Here is a 15,199-nt window from a genome sequence, read left to right as displayed (position 1 = left end):
CCGGCAAGTACAGCAGTTCGTTGACTGCGTACAAGCGGGCGAGGTCGTCCTTCGAGAGGTGGTCTAGGGCTATGTGAAACACGCAGCTCGGACGCCCTCTCTGGGACCCGATGCACCTGGCATATCGAGCCGGGAATCCCAGCTCCTTCAGGGCATCGACGACTTCTGCCTCGTCGGTATCGGCAGGGAGGCCCCGGTGTAACGCTAGAAAAATTAAAATTATTTTTTTGTTTTTAAATTAACACCCTCTAGCGTATATGTGGCGCAGTGTGTGGAAATATATAATTATGAAACGCTGCTTAGTGCACTTATCCGACACTGCATGGCGTGACTGTACTATCTTGTCTGTGGTTCGAGGGTGAGATTGTCACAGCACTATAGGCGGAACTTTCGAGAACCGTAAGACTATTACTATAAAAGGACAAGTCACTTTGTCCGAAGCCTTTTTCAATCAACATATCTCGAGCTGCAGTGCAAGTTTTATCATGTATTTACCAAAGTCAATTTATCAGTTCCTTGGTGTATTTTTATTCAACCAGGGTAAGTGTTTCATAATTTATTCTCCACACTGTGTCCACAACCTTTATCTAAATAGAAGTTAACACCACTTTGTCTTGTCGTGTAGGTCCTATTAACTGGTACATTACATGTACATGTTAGGGTGCGGAGCGTGACCTTACTATCACCTTCAAGATCCCGCAGTACTTTTCTGAGTGGACGCTGCCGGAAGCGAGGTGCTCTGGCTTGGCGATCCAGAAAGTACTTGACTACCGTAGAACAAAGAAACACACCTGCATACACAACCTGGCTCGGATCCAGCAACCCCAGTTGCGGGGAAGCAGTCCAGTAATCGTTCATCGTCATTTTGTGAACCACTGGTGATACCGTCTTAGTTTATAACATTGTTATTTAATCTCACTTTCATTAAATTCTTTCTCCTGTGTTCGGTATACCTACCGACACATATTTGACAAAGATACCGTACCACTAATTTATTCTGTGTTAACAATTATAATCATTAAATCTGTAGTTAATAAACTCAAGTGTAATATATTGTTTCATTTATTGGCGTGAGTCTCCCAGAGCGGTAAGTGGTGGCGCCCTGAGATCCTCCTCACAGAGTCTCCTGTTCACCGGTTGTCTACCGGTGGTGACGTGTTTAGAAGTGGTGCGACTCGGCCCCGTGTCTCTCGACCCATAGACCACCTTTTGGGGAGTGACGCGACTGGGCCTCATGTAACATCGGCATACCAGGGACACCCTTAGACACAGACACGTTATACCGGACCGCCACCTTAGAAGGCATTTCCTCCGCCAGGGCATAACAGTACCATTTAATGGTACCATTCCTGGCAGAGGCCTCCGACAGGTAGGCCTGGACCGCCCTGTACTCCTCAACCGACGTTGGCAGAAATCTGAAACCGGCGCCGAAGGGTCGCGCCGAGGGGGCACGGCCTAGGCGCTCCCTAATGGCCGCCAAGTGGCGAGACCAATTTGGGAGGGCCTCCACCATAATTGGTGGGTGTCGGCGCAGTACCTCCTGGGCACGACCCTTCGGCCTCGGGGGAGGGACTTGTGAGGATTGGGAAGTCCTCTGGGTGGTAGGAACCCCTGGCCTAGCTGCCATGGCAGCATAGGAGGTAGAAGGGGTGGGGTTGGGCTTTGGGACGTGTGGTCTGGTAGACTCGAGGTCCATATACCTGGTCGAGTCCAGGTTACCCGCCGTGCCGCTTAGGGCGGGGGCACCTCGGGTTGAGTCTACCGGGATAGGGGAAAGCGTTGGGGAGGGAGAACCAGGAGGGGATCGTTGTTGACTTTGGGCTGTCCCTGTCCTGGCGGGAGCCCTAGGTTTTGGAATGGGTTTAGCTGGGATTGGACTCCCAGAGGGGGACGAAGACCTAGACGATGAGGGAGTTACAGATTCTGTGGAGGAGTGAGCAGAGGATGTGGTCGTACTCTCCTCACCCTCCGATCTGGAGGATGGACCTAAACGAGGACGCTTGTCCTTTTCACTCGATGAGCCTCGGTCAGACTCGGACCTGGTCTTCTTCCGCGGCTGAGAGGGCCCAGAGGGATCGGTCAACGGTGGAACGGTGGAAAAAGCGGCAGGACGTGTCGCGGGTGTCACGAATAATTTCGGTCCGCCATACGTGTTCACGGCCCTTGCAATCCTGCGAGGCGCCGGTACAGGGGGACCGTTCTTCAGCTCATGGGCGGGGGGCGGTCTCGCGCGCTCCACTGTGGAGCTCCTCGCCTTCAGCATGACGAGCCGCCGCCTTAGCTCCTCGACCTCATTGGGGTCTTCGGCTTCGGGCAGAGGAGGGACAGGAGCCGAGCTGCGTTGCCGCTCGATGAGGTCGGCAACCATCGTGCGCATCTCGGCCATGTCGACACGCAGCTGTCCATTCTCGGCCCGAAGCCGGCTGTTTTCTGCAGCAATCTGCTCAAAGCGGGCGTGCAGATCTAGTTTCTGCCGCAAGCCCGCCGTCTCCGCGGTTGTGGTTCGGAGGGGGTCAGAGGGACCCACCTCCATTAGGGAGCGCTCTAGGCGCTCAACCTCTCTTACTTTTTTTAATTTGTTTGCCTCACGGCAGGCGGCCCTGGACTGCGCCGAGGAGGCAGCAGCCAGTCCGCGAGTTGACAATGTGTCACGTTCGGTGGCGAGCGGTGCCGCAGCAGCCGCTCCGAGGAGTCAGACTGAGCGGGGGACGCCCGCTGTCGAGCCGACTTCCGCTTCCGCCGAGTCCGCTGTCGAGCGCTATCGACGAGGAGCGCCGGCGTCTCCCGCCCACTGGACGCGTCGCCCCTCGCGGAGCTTCGCGCCGAGTGCAGCGAGATGAGGCTGTCGCAGCGCTCAAGGAGCACGGTGGGGACTCTGTCCCTTACGCGACCCGTGCTGTCGCCTCCTACATCGTGGCAGTGTTTGCCCCCCCCCAGAAACGGTGGGGCAGCGTGCGGCTGATTGCTCGACCGCACGGAGGGATTCTCCCCCCGCGGAGCGGGAGGTACCCTCCTGGGGTAATACTATTTTAACAGATGCCATTTTCATTTTTCCTTTTTGATTAACCAGGGGTCGGTCCCCTGGGGTCTGGTTGGTACCCTCGGGACTGGACTCCCTCCAGCCATTCATCCCATCGCCGGGCACCAGAGCTTAGAATTGGGGCATTTTTTAAAGAGGTTTACGTCCTCGCGGCCCCGTGCCTCGTGGCAGCGGCCCCCGTCCCCCACGCGGTGAGGATTACGGGTTGGCCGGCGGCCCGCCGAGTGTAACGAGCAACACGGTAGACCACCGCCCGACGCTCAAAAGAGCTACAACGACGAAGCCACGCCGGTATACCGGTACCCCCCTCTGGAGGGCGTGCCCCTGTAGCCGAAGCCGGGGACATGGCGACCAGCGGCCGGAAGATGCGTAAGCAACACCGGCTCACTTCTCCACCGAAGGGCAGGCCAAAAGTGGCCCACCGTCACCCATGGGTTACGTCCATTCCGATAGAGGCACCCGTCACGTGCGGACGTGCTCATCGACCACTCGATTGCCCGGCCTTTGTTCGCCCGGCTTTTGTTAGCCCGGCCATTGTTCGCGCGGCCTGTGTTCGTGGTACATCTGCCGACCAAGTGTTTTTCCTGGAAGTTTTTATTTGTTTTGTTTCCTTTTGTTATTTCTGTGTTCGTGGTACATCTGCCGACAAACTGTCTTCCTGGAAGTGTTTAATTGTTTTGTTTCTTTTTGTTATTTCCGTTTTGTTGTGTTTTTTCTTTGTCCTGTAGTAATCGTGCCGCATCGCACCCTGTGTTCAATAGAACCACTCAGGTCCGAGAAGTTGGGGCCTCGCCGCAAGGCGAGTGTTTTCTAAGACCCAGGGTAGCCCCACCTGGGCACGTAGCCATCATGGACGCTGTATTTGCGGAATTTCTCCGGCTTCGCTACCCAAAGCTCACTTCCGAGTTTCAGGCCTTCAAGGCCGATCACATCGCGAGCCCTCTCGTGGACTCCGCCGAGCTCGCTGCTCCTGCGTCGCCTGTACCTGCGTGCAAAGCTTCTGCATCGAGCACCGCAGCCTCCGTCGTGCCTGCCGTTCCCGCGTCGCCTATACTGGCGAGTAAAACTGCTGCGTCGTCCGCCGTGGTCACCGTTCCAGCAGCGCGATCATCCGCGGCCTCCATCGCGCCCTCCAAAACACCTACTCGTAGGTCACCTGCGCCCGCCTCCTCGTCCTCCGACTCTGACTCGGAGATGGAGGTCGACCTCGCCCCCGCCTCATCGACGGATGGATTCACCCTGGTGCAAAAGGGTAAGAAGCGTGCCGCGGAGTCTCGAGCTCCCGCGGCCGCTAAAATTAGCAAAGCCGCGAACGCGTCGCACCCCCGCCCTCAGACTCCCGTTGCGCCTCCAGCCCGTGCCACTCCGTCGCCGCGTCCGGTGGCACAAAATAAAACCCAGACCCCTCCCCCGGTAATCCTTCAAGAGAAGGCAGCTTGGGAACGAGTTTCCCTGGCCCTTAAGGCCAAAAATATCAATTTCACGAATGCCCGTAACCTCGCGAACGGCATTCAAATTAAGGTTCGAGCACCCGACGACCATAGGGCCCTCTCTTCTTACCTCCGTAAGGAGCGTATAAGTTTCCACACGTATACGCTCCAGGAGGAGCGCGAACTCCGTGCCGTTATACGTGGCATCCCTAAAGAGTTGGATGCCGAGCTCGTTAAGGCCGACCTTCTCGAACAAGGCCTACCGGTTAACTCCGTACACCGTAAGTAGAATAAAGCCCCTATCCGTAACGATAGGATTTTTTAACGCTTACGGTCTCGCAAATCAACGTGATCAGGTTTCTGACTTTTTGCGTGACCATCAAATTGACATCTTTTTAGTGCAGGAGACCCTACTTAAGCCCGCGCGCCGTGACCCTAAAATCGCGAACTATAACATGGTCAGGAACGACAGGATCTCTGCTCGTGGTGGTGGTACCGTCATTTACTATAGAAGAGCCCTGCATTGCGTCCCGCTCGATCCTCCCGCGCTCGCTAATATCGAAGCATCAGTGTGCCGAATCTCACTGACGGGACACGCGCCGATCGTTATCGCGTCCGTTTATCTTCCACCGGATAAGATCGTTCTAAGCAGTGATATCGAGGCGCTGCTCGGTATGGGGAGCTCTGTCATTCTGGCGGGCGACCTAAATTGTAAACACATCAGGTGGAACTCACACACCACAACCCCGAATGGCAGGCGGCTTGACGCGTTAGTCGATGATCTCGCCTTCGATATCGTCGCTCCGCTAACCCCGACTCACTACCCGCTAAATATCGCGCATCGCCCGGATATACTCGACATAGCGTTATTAAAAAACGTAACTCTGCGCTTACACTCGATCGAAGTAGTTTCAGATGTAGTGTGCAGCTCGCCTAACCTTATATTTGTAACTGCACACACTAAATTACAACAGTATTATACGAATTGTCGACTTGAACAGTTCTCTTTTATTTCACCTACAACAGTCCAATACATGGCGACCCTTAGCCAGCAGTTAAAATTTTGCAACATACGTAAAATACGAGACTAGCTGAATAAATTATGAACAAATACAATTATGAAGAATAGAAGTTTGTGAAGACGAAAAGAGGAAAGAAGATTTTCAAATTACAGAAGATTGATTTAGATAAAGCGATGAAAACAATATAAGAACACAGAAAAAGGTGTTGCTGCCGGGAGCCGGGAGAATGCTCAAGCCTTATGATGAGAGGATATGCAGGGCGCCGGGAGATAAATTGTACGGGTCCGAGGTGGAGCAGCTAGGAGTCAGTTCGAGTCCAATGCTGAGGAGTTCATTCACCCATGCTACGTAAGACGTCATGACCTACTTATACGTTGACAGTAAATACGTGCTTACTGCAATGTAAGTTTTTGCTCTGATATTGTATTTTTTTTTACGTTATTTTAATGTTCTGTATTATATGTTATTATTAAGTTCATGCGGAATTTCTTTATATTCAGTTTAAAGAAATTATGTCACAACAATTGCAAGATTTACATGCTAATTTAGAATATTTAAGAGAATATATAGTAAAACTTGGTCCAAATAGGCGTACAGAGGATTTAGGTTTTAAAAAACTAGAGGAAGCTCAAAAAGAATATAGTAAATTGGAGTGTATTTTGACTCAGTTGAATCAAGAAATTCAGGATCAGAAATTAGATAAAAAATCTTGTGAGATTTTCCAAACATTAATTGATGAGATACGGCATAATTTTAAGAAAATAAAGAGTTTATTTTCTTTGAGAGATATGTAGTAGTAGTCAAACTAGTTCTAAAGATTTGATAGAATATTCTGATTGTGCTACAAAAATGTCAGACTCATTTGATATTAAAACTGCAATTTCCCTGTTGCCGGTAATGAATGGCCAGGAGCAGGTGACAAATCAACTTATCGATGGTATTCTTCTTTATAGTTCGCTCATCAATGATGACAGTAAAAGTAAATTAATAGATTTCGTATTAAAAACACGTCTCTCACCTAGTGCTAAACTGCGCCTTAAAGCTAAGTATACTGACATCGAAAGTTTGGTAGGAGATATTCGCATTTATTTGCTACCGAAAAAATCGGCTGTAGCATTACAAACCCAATTATTTAGAGTTACTCAAGGTCGTAGGACTATAGAAAAATTTGGTTCCGAGATTGAGGAGTTGTTCGTAAATCTCACGATTGCTCAGGCTAACGAGAAGCGCGATGCATATGAGGTATTGCGTCCTCTCAACGAGAAGACTGCAATTAAAAGGTTTAGCGATGGTTTGGCCGACAGACGGCTCAGCACCATCATTGCCTCGCGACAATTTGCGTCCTTATCTGAAGCTATTACAGCTGCTGTAGACGAGCAATCTATGTCATTCCACCCACAAGAGCAGGTTATGCAATTTAGAACTAACCAAAATGTTAAACGCGGAAACTACAGAGGTTTCCGAGGCCGAGGAAACAGCAATTTTTATAACAATAAGACAAATTATAATCGTAACTATAATTGTTATGAAAATAGTACAGGTCAACGAACTTCACATATCGTAAATCGAGGTAAACACTCAGGCGATCAACGCCAGCGTCAGCATTTTCGCGGACGGCCAATGAATAATCAGCGTGTACAGCATAATACGCAAGAGTCCAATGTCCAAGACAACTTGCGCAACGATAACGTAAATAATTATGACAACTTAGAGTTTTTTCGTACCTAAACAGTGCACTCATTCGATTTTTAGTTATAGTAATTTTTGTGTAATTAAGTGTCAACTTAAAAATAGTAATATCGATCTTAATTTATTAATCGATAGTGCAGCTAGTTTAGTAGAATTTATTGAATTTAGTACAACAGGATAAGATAGTTATAGAAGAAATTAGTGGTAATTTAGAGTCTATGGGATATATTTATTTAAATATTATAAATAATCATGTGAATTTTGCACAACGCAGCTGCAGATGCATTGAGCTGGATACCTTTTACATCCAACAGCTTAAAGGAAATGCAACAGCATGTAGTATCGTTCATGACAAGAGTACAAGCTCGTAGATTACGAATTGACTGTGACAACAATAATATGACTACGGAGGTATCCTCTACTCCAAGGCCTGATCAACCTAAAGTAGTGGAAATCCTCAAACGACCAATTGACGGCGTTGAATTGATGCTATTTTGTAATAAAAATACATTAAAACAGATAGAAATTTTTTAACATTTTGCTAGTGATAATGGTAACTGCAAATTCGTGGCTGAAAAATCAGCAATTTTTATAATTTCTCAATCGTTGTCTACCGTAAGTGTGTTAATGAGAGAATTATAACGTTTTTGCAAGCAAACCAAAATAAACGTGCTCGTAATAATTAAACGCAAGCGCTATGAACGATTTGTAAACAATTTTGTAAAGGAAATAAGCCATTTAAAAGATTTTCCCAAGTTACTTGTCATTAAAGATGTGACAAGTATTACTGACAAAGACACAAAGACTGTGATCCTAAGTGACTTCCACCTGTTACCCACGAGTGGCCACGCGGGGGTAAGCAGAATGTTAAATAATATTAGGAAGTATTATTATTGGCCAGGAATGACCAATGTAGTAACAGAATACGTAAAGACATGTAAAAGTTGTCAGATTCAAAAGCATTCTAATAGACATACAAAGGAGCCAATGGTTATCACATCCACGGCATCCACTGCTTTTGAGAGAGTTAGTTTAGATTTAATGGGGTCATTAGATGTAGATAATTTTAATTATAAGTATATTCTGACGTTACAATGTGATCTGACTAAATATGTTGAAGCTTATCCTTTAGAAAATAAGGATACAGTTTCAGTAGCGCGATCATTTGTAAATAATTTTATTCTGAGGTATGGTATCCCTACAGAAATAATAACAGACCAGGGAACAGAGTTTATGTCATCAGTATTTACTGAAATTTGCAATTTATTGCATATAAAAAAACTGCATTCAACAGCTTATCATCATGAGACTCTTGGAGGTTTAGAAAACACTCATAAGGTTCTAGGTGCTTATCTTAGGATTCAGTGTAATAATAATAAAACAGATTGGAGCAGTTGGCTTCCATTCTGGTGCTTTTCATTTAACACTACAGTTCACTCTGAGACAAAATACACGCCATTTGAATTAGTATTTGGTAAACATTGTAATCTACCATCTAACATAGAACAAAATTCATATGTTGATCCCTTATATAATCCTGATTCTTACCCTTTAGAACTAAAGTACAGACTTCAAAGAGCACAAGCTGAAGCAAGAAATAATTTGTTACTTAATAAAAAAATTAAGAAAACTAAATCTTGACAAAACTATTAATTCAATAAAATATAAGAAAGGAGATTTAGTATTAATAAAAAATCAAGTAGGAGATAAGTTAGATAAGATTTATTTAGGACCATACGAAGTCATAGAAGATGTCTCACCAAATGTTAAAATCATAAAGAATAATAAAGCATACATAATTCATAAAAATAATACAAAGAAGTTTGTAACTTAAAATATTGTTTTATTGGATTTTTGTTAGTAAAGTATGAAATTTAATAATATTTTGTGTAATTTAGTTTAAGTAAAAAAAAAAAAAAAGTAATGATGTAATAATATCTTTTTTTTTAAAAAGGGGGGAGGTGTAGTGTGCAGCTCGCCTAACCTTATATTTGTAACTGCACACACTAAATTACAACAGTATTATACGAATTGTCGACTTGAACAGTTCTCTTTTATTTCACCTACAACACTCCAATACACAGAGTTAGATTCAGACCACCGTCCCGTCGTTATGAAGCTCGGTCGCGCTCCCGATTCCGTTCCCGTCACGAGGACTGTGGTGGATTGGCACACGCTGGGCGTCAGCCTGGCTGAATCTGATCCACCATCGCTCCCGTTTAGCCCGGACTCTACCCCGTCTCCTCAGGATACCGCTGAAGCCATAGACATCTTAACGTCACACATCACCTCGACATTAGATAGGTCATCGAAACAAGTTGTAGCGGAGGACTTCCTTCACCGCTTCAAATTGTCCTACGATATTAGGGAGCTCCTAAGAGCTAAGAACGCCTCAATACGCGCCTACGACAGGTATCCTACCGCGGAAAATCGTATTCGAATGCGTGCCCTACAACGCGACGTAAAGTCTCGCATCGCCGAAGTCCGAGATGCCAGATGGTCTGATTTCTTAGAAGGACTCGCGCCCTCCCAAAGGTCTTACTACCGCTTAGCTCGTACTCTCAAATCGGATACGGTAGTAACTATGCCCCCCCTCGTAGGCCCCTCAGGCCGACTCGCGGCGTTCGATGATGACGAAAAAGCAGAGCTGCTGGCCGATACATTGCAAATCCAGTGTACGCCCAGCACTCAATCCGTGGACCCTGTTCATGTAGAATTAGTAGACAGTGAGGTAGAACGCAGAGCCTCCTTGCCACCCTCGGATGCGTTACCACCCGTCACCCCGATGGAAGTTAAAGACGTGATCAAAGACCTACGTCCTCGCAAGGCTCCCGGTTCCGACGGTATATCCAACCGCGTTATTAAACTTCTACCCGTCCAGCTCATCGTGATGTTGGCATCTATTTTCAATGCCGCTATGGCGAACTGTATCTTTCCCGCGGTGTGGAAAGAAGCAGACGTTATCGGCATACATAAACCCGGTAAACCAAAAAATCATCCGACGAGCTACCGCCCGATCAGCCTCCTCATGTCTCTAGGCAAACTGTATGAGCGTCTGCTCTACAAACGCCTCAGAGACTTCGTCTCATCCAAGGGCATTCTCATCGATGAACAGTTCGGATTCCGTACAAATCACTCATGCGTTCAACAGGTGCACCGCCTCACGGAGCACATTCTTGTGGGGCTTAATCGACCAAAACCGTTATACACGGGAGCTCTCTTCTTCGACGTCGCAAAAGCGTTCGACAAAGTCTGGCACAACGGTTTGATTTTCAAACTATTCAACATGGGTGTGCCGGATAGTCTCGTGCTCATCATACCGGACTTCTTGTCGAACCGCTCTTTTCGATATCGAGTCGAGGGAACCCGCTCCTCCCCACGACCTCTCACAGCTGGAGTCCCGCAAGGCTCTGTCCTCTCACCCCTCCTATTTAGCTTATTCGTCAACGATATTCCCCGGTCGCCGCCGACCCATTTAGCTTTATTCGCCGACGACACGACTGTTTACTATTCCAGTAGAAACAAGTCCCTAATCGTGAAGAAGCTTCAGAGCGCAGCCCTAGCCCTAGGACAGTGGTTCCGAAAATGGCGCATAGACATCAACCCAGCGAAAAGTACTGCGGTGCTGTTTCAGAGGGGAAGCTCCACGCGGATTTCCTCCCGGACTAGGAGGACAAATCTCACAACCCCGATTACTCTCTTTAGACAACCCACACCCTGGGCCAGGAAGGTCAAGTACCTGGGCGTTACCCTGGATGCATCGATGACATTCCGCCCGCATACAAAATCAGTCCGTGACCGTGCCGCGTTTATTCTCGGTAGACTCTACCCCATGATCTGTAAGCGGAGTAAAATGTCCCTTCGGAACAAGGTGACATTTTACAAAACTTGCATAAGGCCCGGCATGACTTACGCGAGTGTGGTGTTCGCTCACGCGGCCCGCACACACATAGACACACTCCAATCTCTACAATCCCGCTTTTGCAGGTTAGCCGTCGGAGCTCCGTGGTTCGTGAGGAACGTTGACCTACACGACGACCTGGGCCTCGAATCTATCCAGAAATACATGAAGTCCGCGTCGGAACGGTACTTCGACAAGGCTATGCGTCATGATAATCGCCTTATCGTTGCCGCCGCTGACTACTCCCCGAATCCTGATCATGCAGGAGCCAGTCACCGTCGACGCCCTAGACACGTCCTTACGGATCCATCAGATCCAATAACCTTTGCATTAGACGCCTTCAGCTCTAACACTAGGAGCAGGCTTAGGGACCTCGGTAACCGTACTCGTCGAACTCGACAAAGAATTCGCCGTGCAACCTAACCCATGAATCAGCTCGCTGAGTTTCTCGCCGGATCTTCTCAGCGGGTCGCGATTCCGATCCGGTAGTAGATTCATTCGCGAAGCAGCTACTCTTGAGCTGTTAGGTCTCCTTCGGAGGCGCTCGGGTAGCAGTTAGCAAATCCCACCCCTCCTGGCTGAGCCTTTGCTCGCCCACCTGTCCTGGTGAAACTGGAAAGGCCTCCGGGCCACCAGTAATCCTTCAACCATAAAAAAAAAGCATCACAATCGTTATCAAATTTGATCAAAAACGTTATAGTACAGAATTCTGTTTCGGCCTGCGAGCGTTTCCTTCTTTTTCCATACAGAATTTTACACATTAGGCCTAACAAAAATATTAAAACGACTTGTGTTATAGTCAACAATCAAAGATAATTGTAGTAATAACACATATATCTCTAGCAATGATTTCAGTTCTTTATTCTTTATTTGTACACACTGTTAATATAATACAGTAAGGAATTCCCTACAAAAAGGGTATAAAACCGGCGCGCAGCTCCGTCACCCGCGCATTTGTCGGTTGACATTCGTCGAGAGAACATCGTTTACAGACTTTAAGTGTTAATTTAGGAAACACGAATTTTATAATAATGTTGAGTGCCTATAAAATTAAATAGCAACGCCTTTGCTCGAAACATTCATTCGATCGGCAGCGTTCGTGAGAGAAGGTAGTCGTGGACATGGTGTGCGTGAGTCATTGTTTTAAGTCTCTGTAAACGTGTGCTAATTGTTATTTTTTTTAATGGTTTTTCGTCTGATTCCTAATATCAGAAGTGGGATAAAGGACTCAAATAGCCCACAGTAGCGTAAAACTCTGAACTTTGTTTTGTTTTACAATGACTGCTTACTTTGATGCTTTCATACTTTATTTGTTATTTTTATTGTGTGATTGCAAATTTTAACTGTGATAATGAGACATACTGAAACTCCTAGTACACGGAGGCGACCGTCTCGAGATGATTCTCGTAATCGAAAACGACATGCTTTCGCGATCACAGAGATGATAGACAGAATCGCGATACGAACGATAGAGGTCGTACTTCACGGGATGGTTTGCGGGTCCGAGACCAGCGTGATTCTCGCAGTACTGATGTGCGTCGGTCACGTGCTCGGGTTAGGCGCGGGTCGCGTAGTAGGGACCGCTCTCGTAGTGCCCGTCGCTCTCGTAGTGGAGGTCGAGATCGCGCTCGCGCACGATTGAACCTGTCGCGACACGTTCTAACGATAAGGCGCGCGCTGAACAGACCACCGATATTCTACGGACAGTTACGACTCCCATGTCGAATATCGTTGGTTCGCAACAAGGCCACGTAGAATCTAGTATCCCTGGTTCTAAGGCGTCTACCCTCTCCAGTGCTTTAATGGAAGCAATTAAAACTTTGCAACCCTCAAGGTCGCAAAATTATTACATATCGTATTTTGACCCAGCGATTAATAATTATCATTGAAGTTTGTGCGAAGAAGTAGAACGCGCCAGAGAAGTTAACGGGTGGAACGACCACGAATGCTTATCGCGAGTGGCATCATGTTTAAGGGACGATGCTAGGGTTTGGCTGAGTGAATGGGTTACTTCTGATAGAACTTTGAACTTTAATAGTGATACGGGGCATAATGGGCCCTCAGGTTAGAGCCGCGAACACTAATCTACTCAAGATTTGATTTCATTTTTAGTGGAGGTCAGGTTAGGCCGAGTCCTCATAGGGTTCAGACACTAAATCAGTCACCAGTGACTCGTAATGTCACACAGGTAGATAATTCTTGAGGTTGACTGCATACTTCCGAAGGTGAATTCGGGACTATGTTGGCAATGGCAATGGTCAACTCAACTTTTGAGATTACAGCTCATTCTGAACATCACAAAATGCGAGACAACAGACATCCGCCCTGCAGCTTCTGGTAGAAAAGACGCCACCACACCTGTGGTGAGGACTCTAATTACTGTGTCACGACTGAGGTGTATCTTTCGAGGTGAGTTCGTCGAGAACTAGGTCGAGGTAGAGCTCATCAATTTGTACCACGAAGTGAAAAGCGATATCATGCTCGCGTGGATGGGCACCGACGAGCAGCAGCCGTTTTTAATGTCGATAATCTTGTTTTGGTAATAACTCAGTCTACAGGAAATCTAGATCCGGCAATCTTGGTGGACCTTACCGAATGGTGAGGATTGTGCCTCACGGGCATTGCCGCCAGCTCGGGCCCCTCGATGGTTCCTGCGACAGTAGCACGCAAGCGATGTGCCGGTAGCTGCGTAATATCGGTCGGCAGGTAAACTTGATTCCGGCATGCGTGGCCCGTATAAGGTTGTCGAAATTCTACCCAGTGGACGCTATACCCTACGGCTGCTCAGCGGCAGTTATGGCAAAACTACGCAAGCAGCTGCACAATATATGGTGTCGTGGCGGGGCGAGTGGACCCCTGAGACATGTGCTGCCGTCTTTGAGAGTCAGTAAAGTTAATAATGATCATTGTTCACAAATATACGTATTCCTATGGTGAACCTGAAGGGTGAGCTATAGATGATTGCTCTCTAGTTACGTATCCCTCACTCGGAGTCACGGTGAGATGCCTCAATACGATTGGTCTAGGCTGGCGTATTGAGAAGCCTCGGCACGTTTGAGTACTGTCAGCGTGCCGGGAAGCTTCACACGTTTGAATAAACTCTGCGTGTGGAATGCACTCGTACGTTTTTAATACGATCTTCGTACGAGTGGGTCTGTGACCATTTTACGTATGCCTCACTCGTGTGATTAATTCTACACGGTGAGATGCCTAAATACAATCGGCCTAGGCTGGCGTATTGAGAAGCCTCGGCACGTTTGAGTATGGTCGGCGTGTCGGGAAGCTTCACACGTTTGAATAAACTCTGCGTGTGGAATGCACTCGTACGTTTTTAATACGATCTTCGTACGAGTGGGTCTGGGACCATTTTACGTATCCCTCACTCGTGTGATTAATCCTACACGGTGAGATGCCTCAATACAATCGGCCTAGGCTGGCGTATTGAGAAGCCTCGGCACGTTTGAGTACTGTCGGCGTGTCGGGAAGCTTCACACGTTTGAATACGCTCTGCGTGTGGAATGCACTCGTACGTTTTTAATACGATCTTCGTACGAGTGGGTCTGGGACCATTTTACGTATCCCTCACTCGTGTAACTAATTCTACACGGTGAGATGCCTCAATACAATCGGCCTAAGCTGGCGTATTGAGAAGCCTCGGCACGTTTGAGTATGGTCGGCGTGTCGGGAAGCTTCACACGTTTGAATACGCTCTGCGTGTGGAATGCACTCGTACGTTTTTAATACGATCTTCGTACGAGTGGGTCTGGGACCATTTTACAGAGATCACCCACTTCGATAAAGCGGCACGACACGAGAACCCTCTCATCGTGGCCGCCGGTAACTACATTCCCGATCCTGCGGACAGAATGGAAAGCAGTCGACGTCGCCCAAAACACGTCATCTCGGATCCTCCCGATCCACTAACGGTGCTTTTAGGTACTTCAAGCACCGGTCACCGTTCTCGTCGAACCCGTCGCTTGCGACGAAGGGCTCGACGAGTAAATTAACTCTCAGACACAGCCCACTGAGTTTCTCGCCGGATCTTCTCAGTGGGTCGCGTTTCCGATCCGGTGGTAGATTCTGCGAAGCACGGCTCTTGCTAGGGTTCGTGTTAGCA

At 47.6% G+C, this 15,199-nt stretch overlaps 1 long non-coding RNA gene across 1 annotated transcript; it reads left to right on the top strand.

Moving 5' to 3' along the window:
* The first annotated feature begins 349 nt into the window (after positions 1-349).
* LOC134201815 (uncharacterized) lies at positions 350-797 on the top strand. Its single transcript, XR_009977072.1, has 2 exons — positions 350-540; positions 626-797. It is a non-coding gene; the product is annotated as an uncharacterized LOC134201815 (long non-coding RNA).
* The last annotated feature ends 14,402 nt before the right edge of the window (positions 798-15,199 follow it).

The sequence above is a fragment of the Bombyx mori genome, chromosome W (assembly GCF_030269925.1).
Source record: "Bombyx mori chromosome W, ASM3026992v2".
NCBI lineage: Eukaryota > Metazoa > Arthropoda > Insecta > Lepidoptera > Bombycidae > Bombyx > Bombyx mori.
The sequence above is the reverse complement of the archived record's forward strand: the minus strand, read 5'-3'. Positions and strand labels throughout refer to the sequence as shown.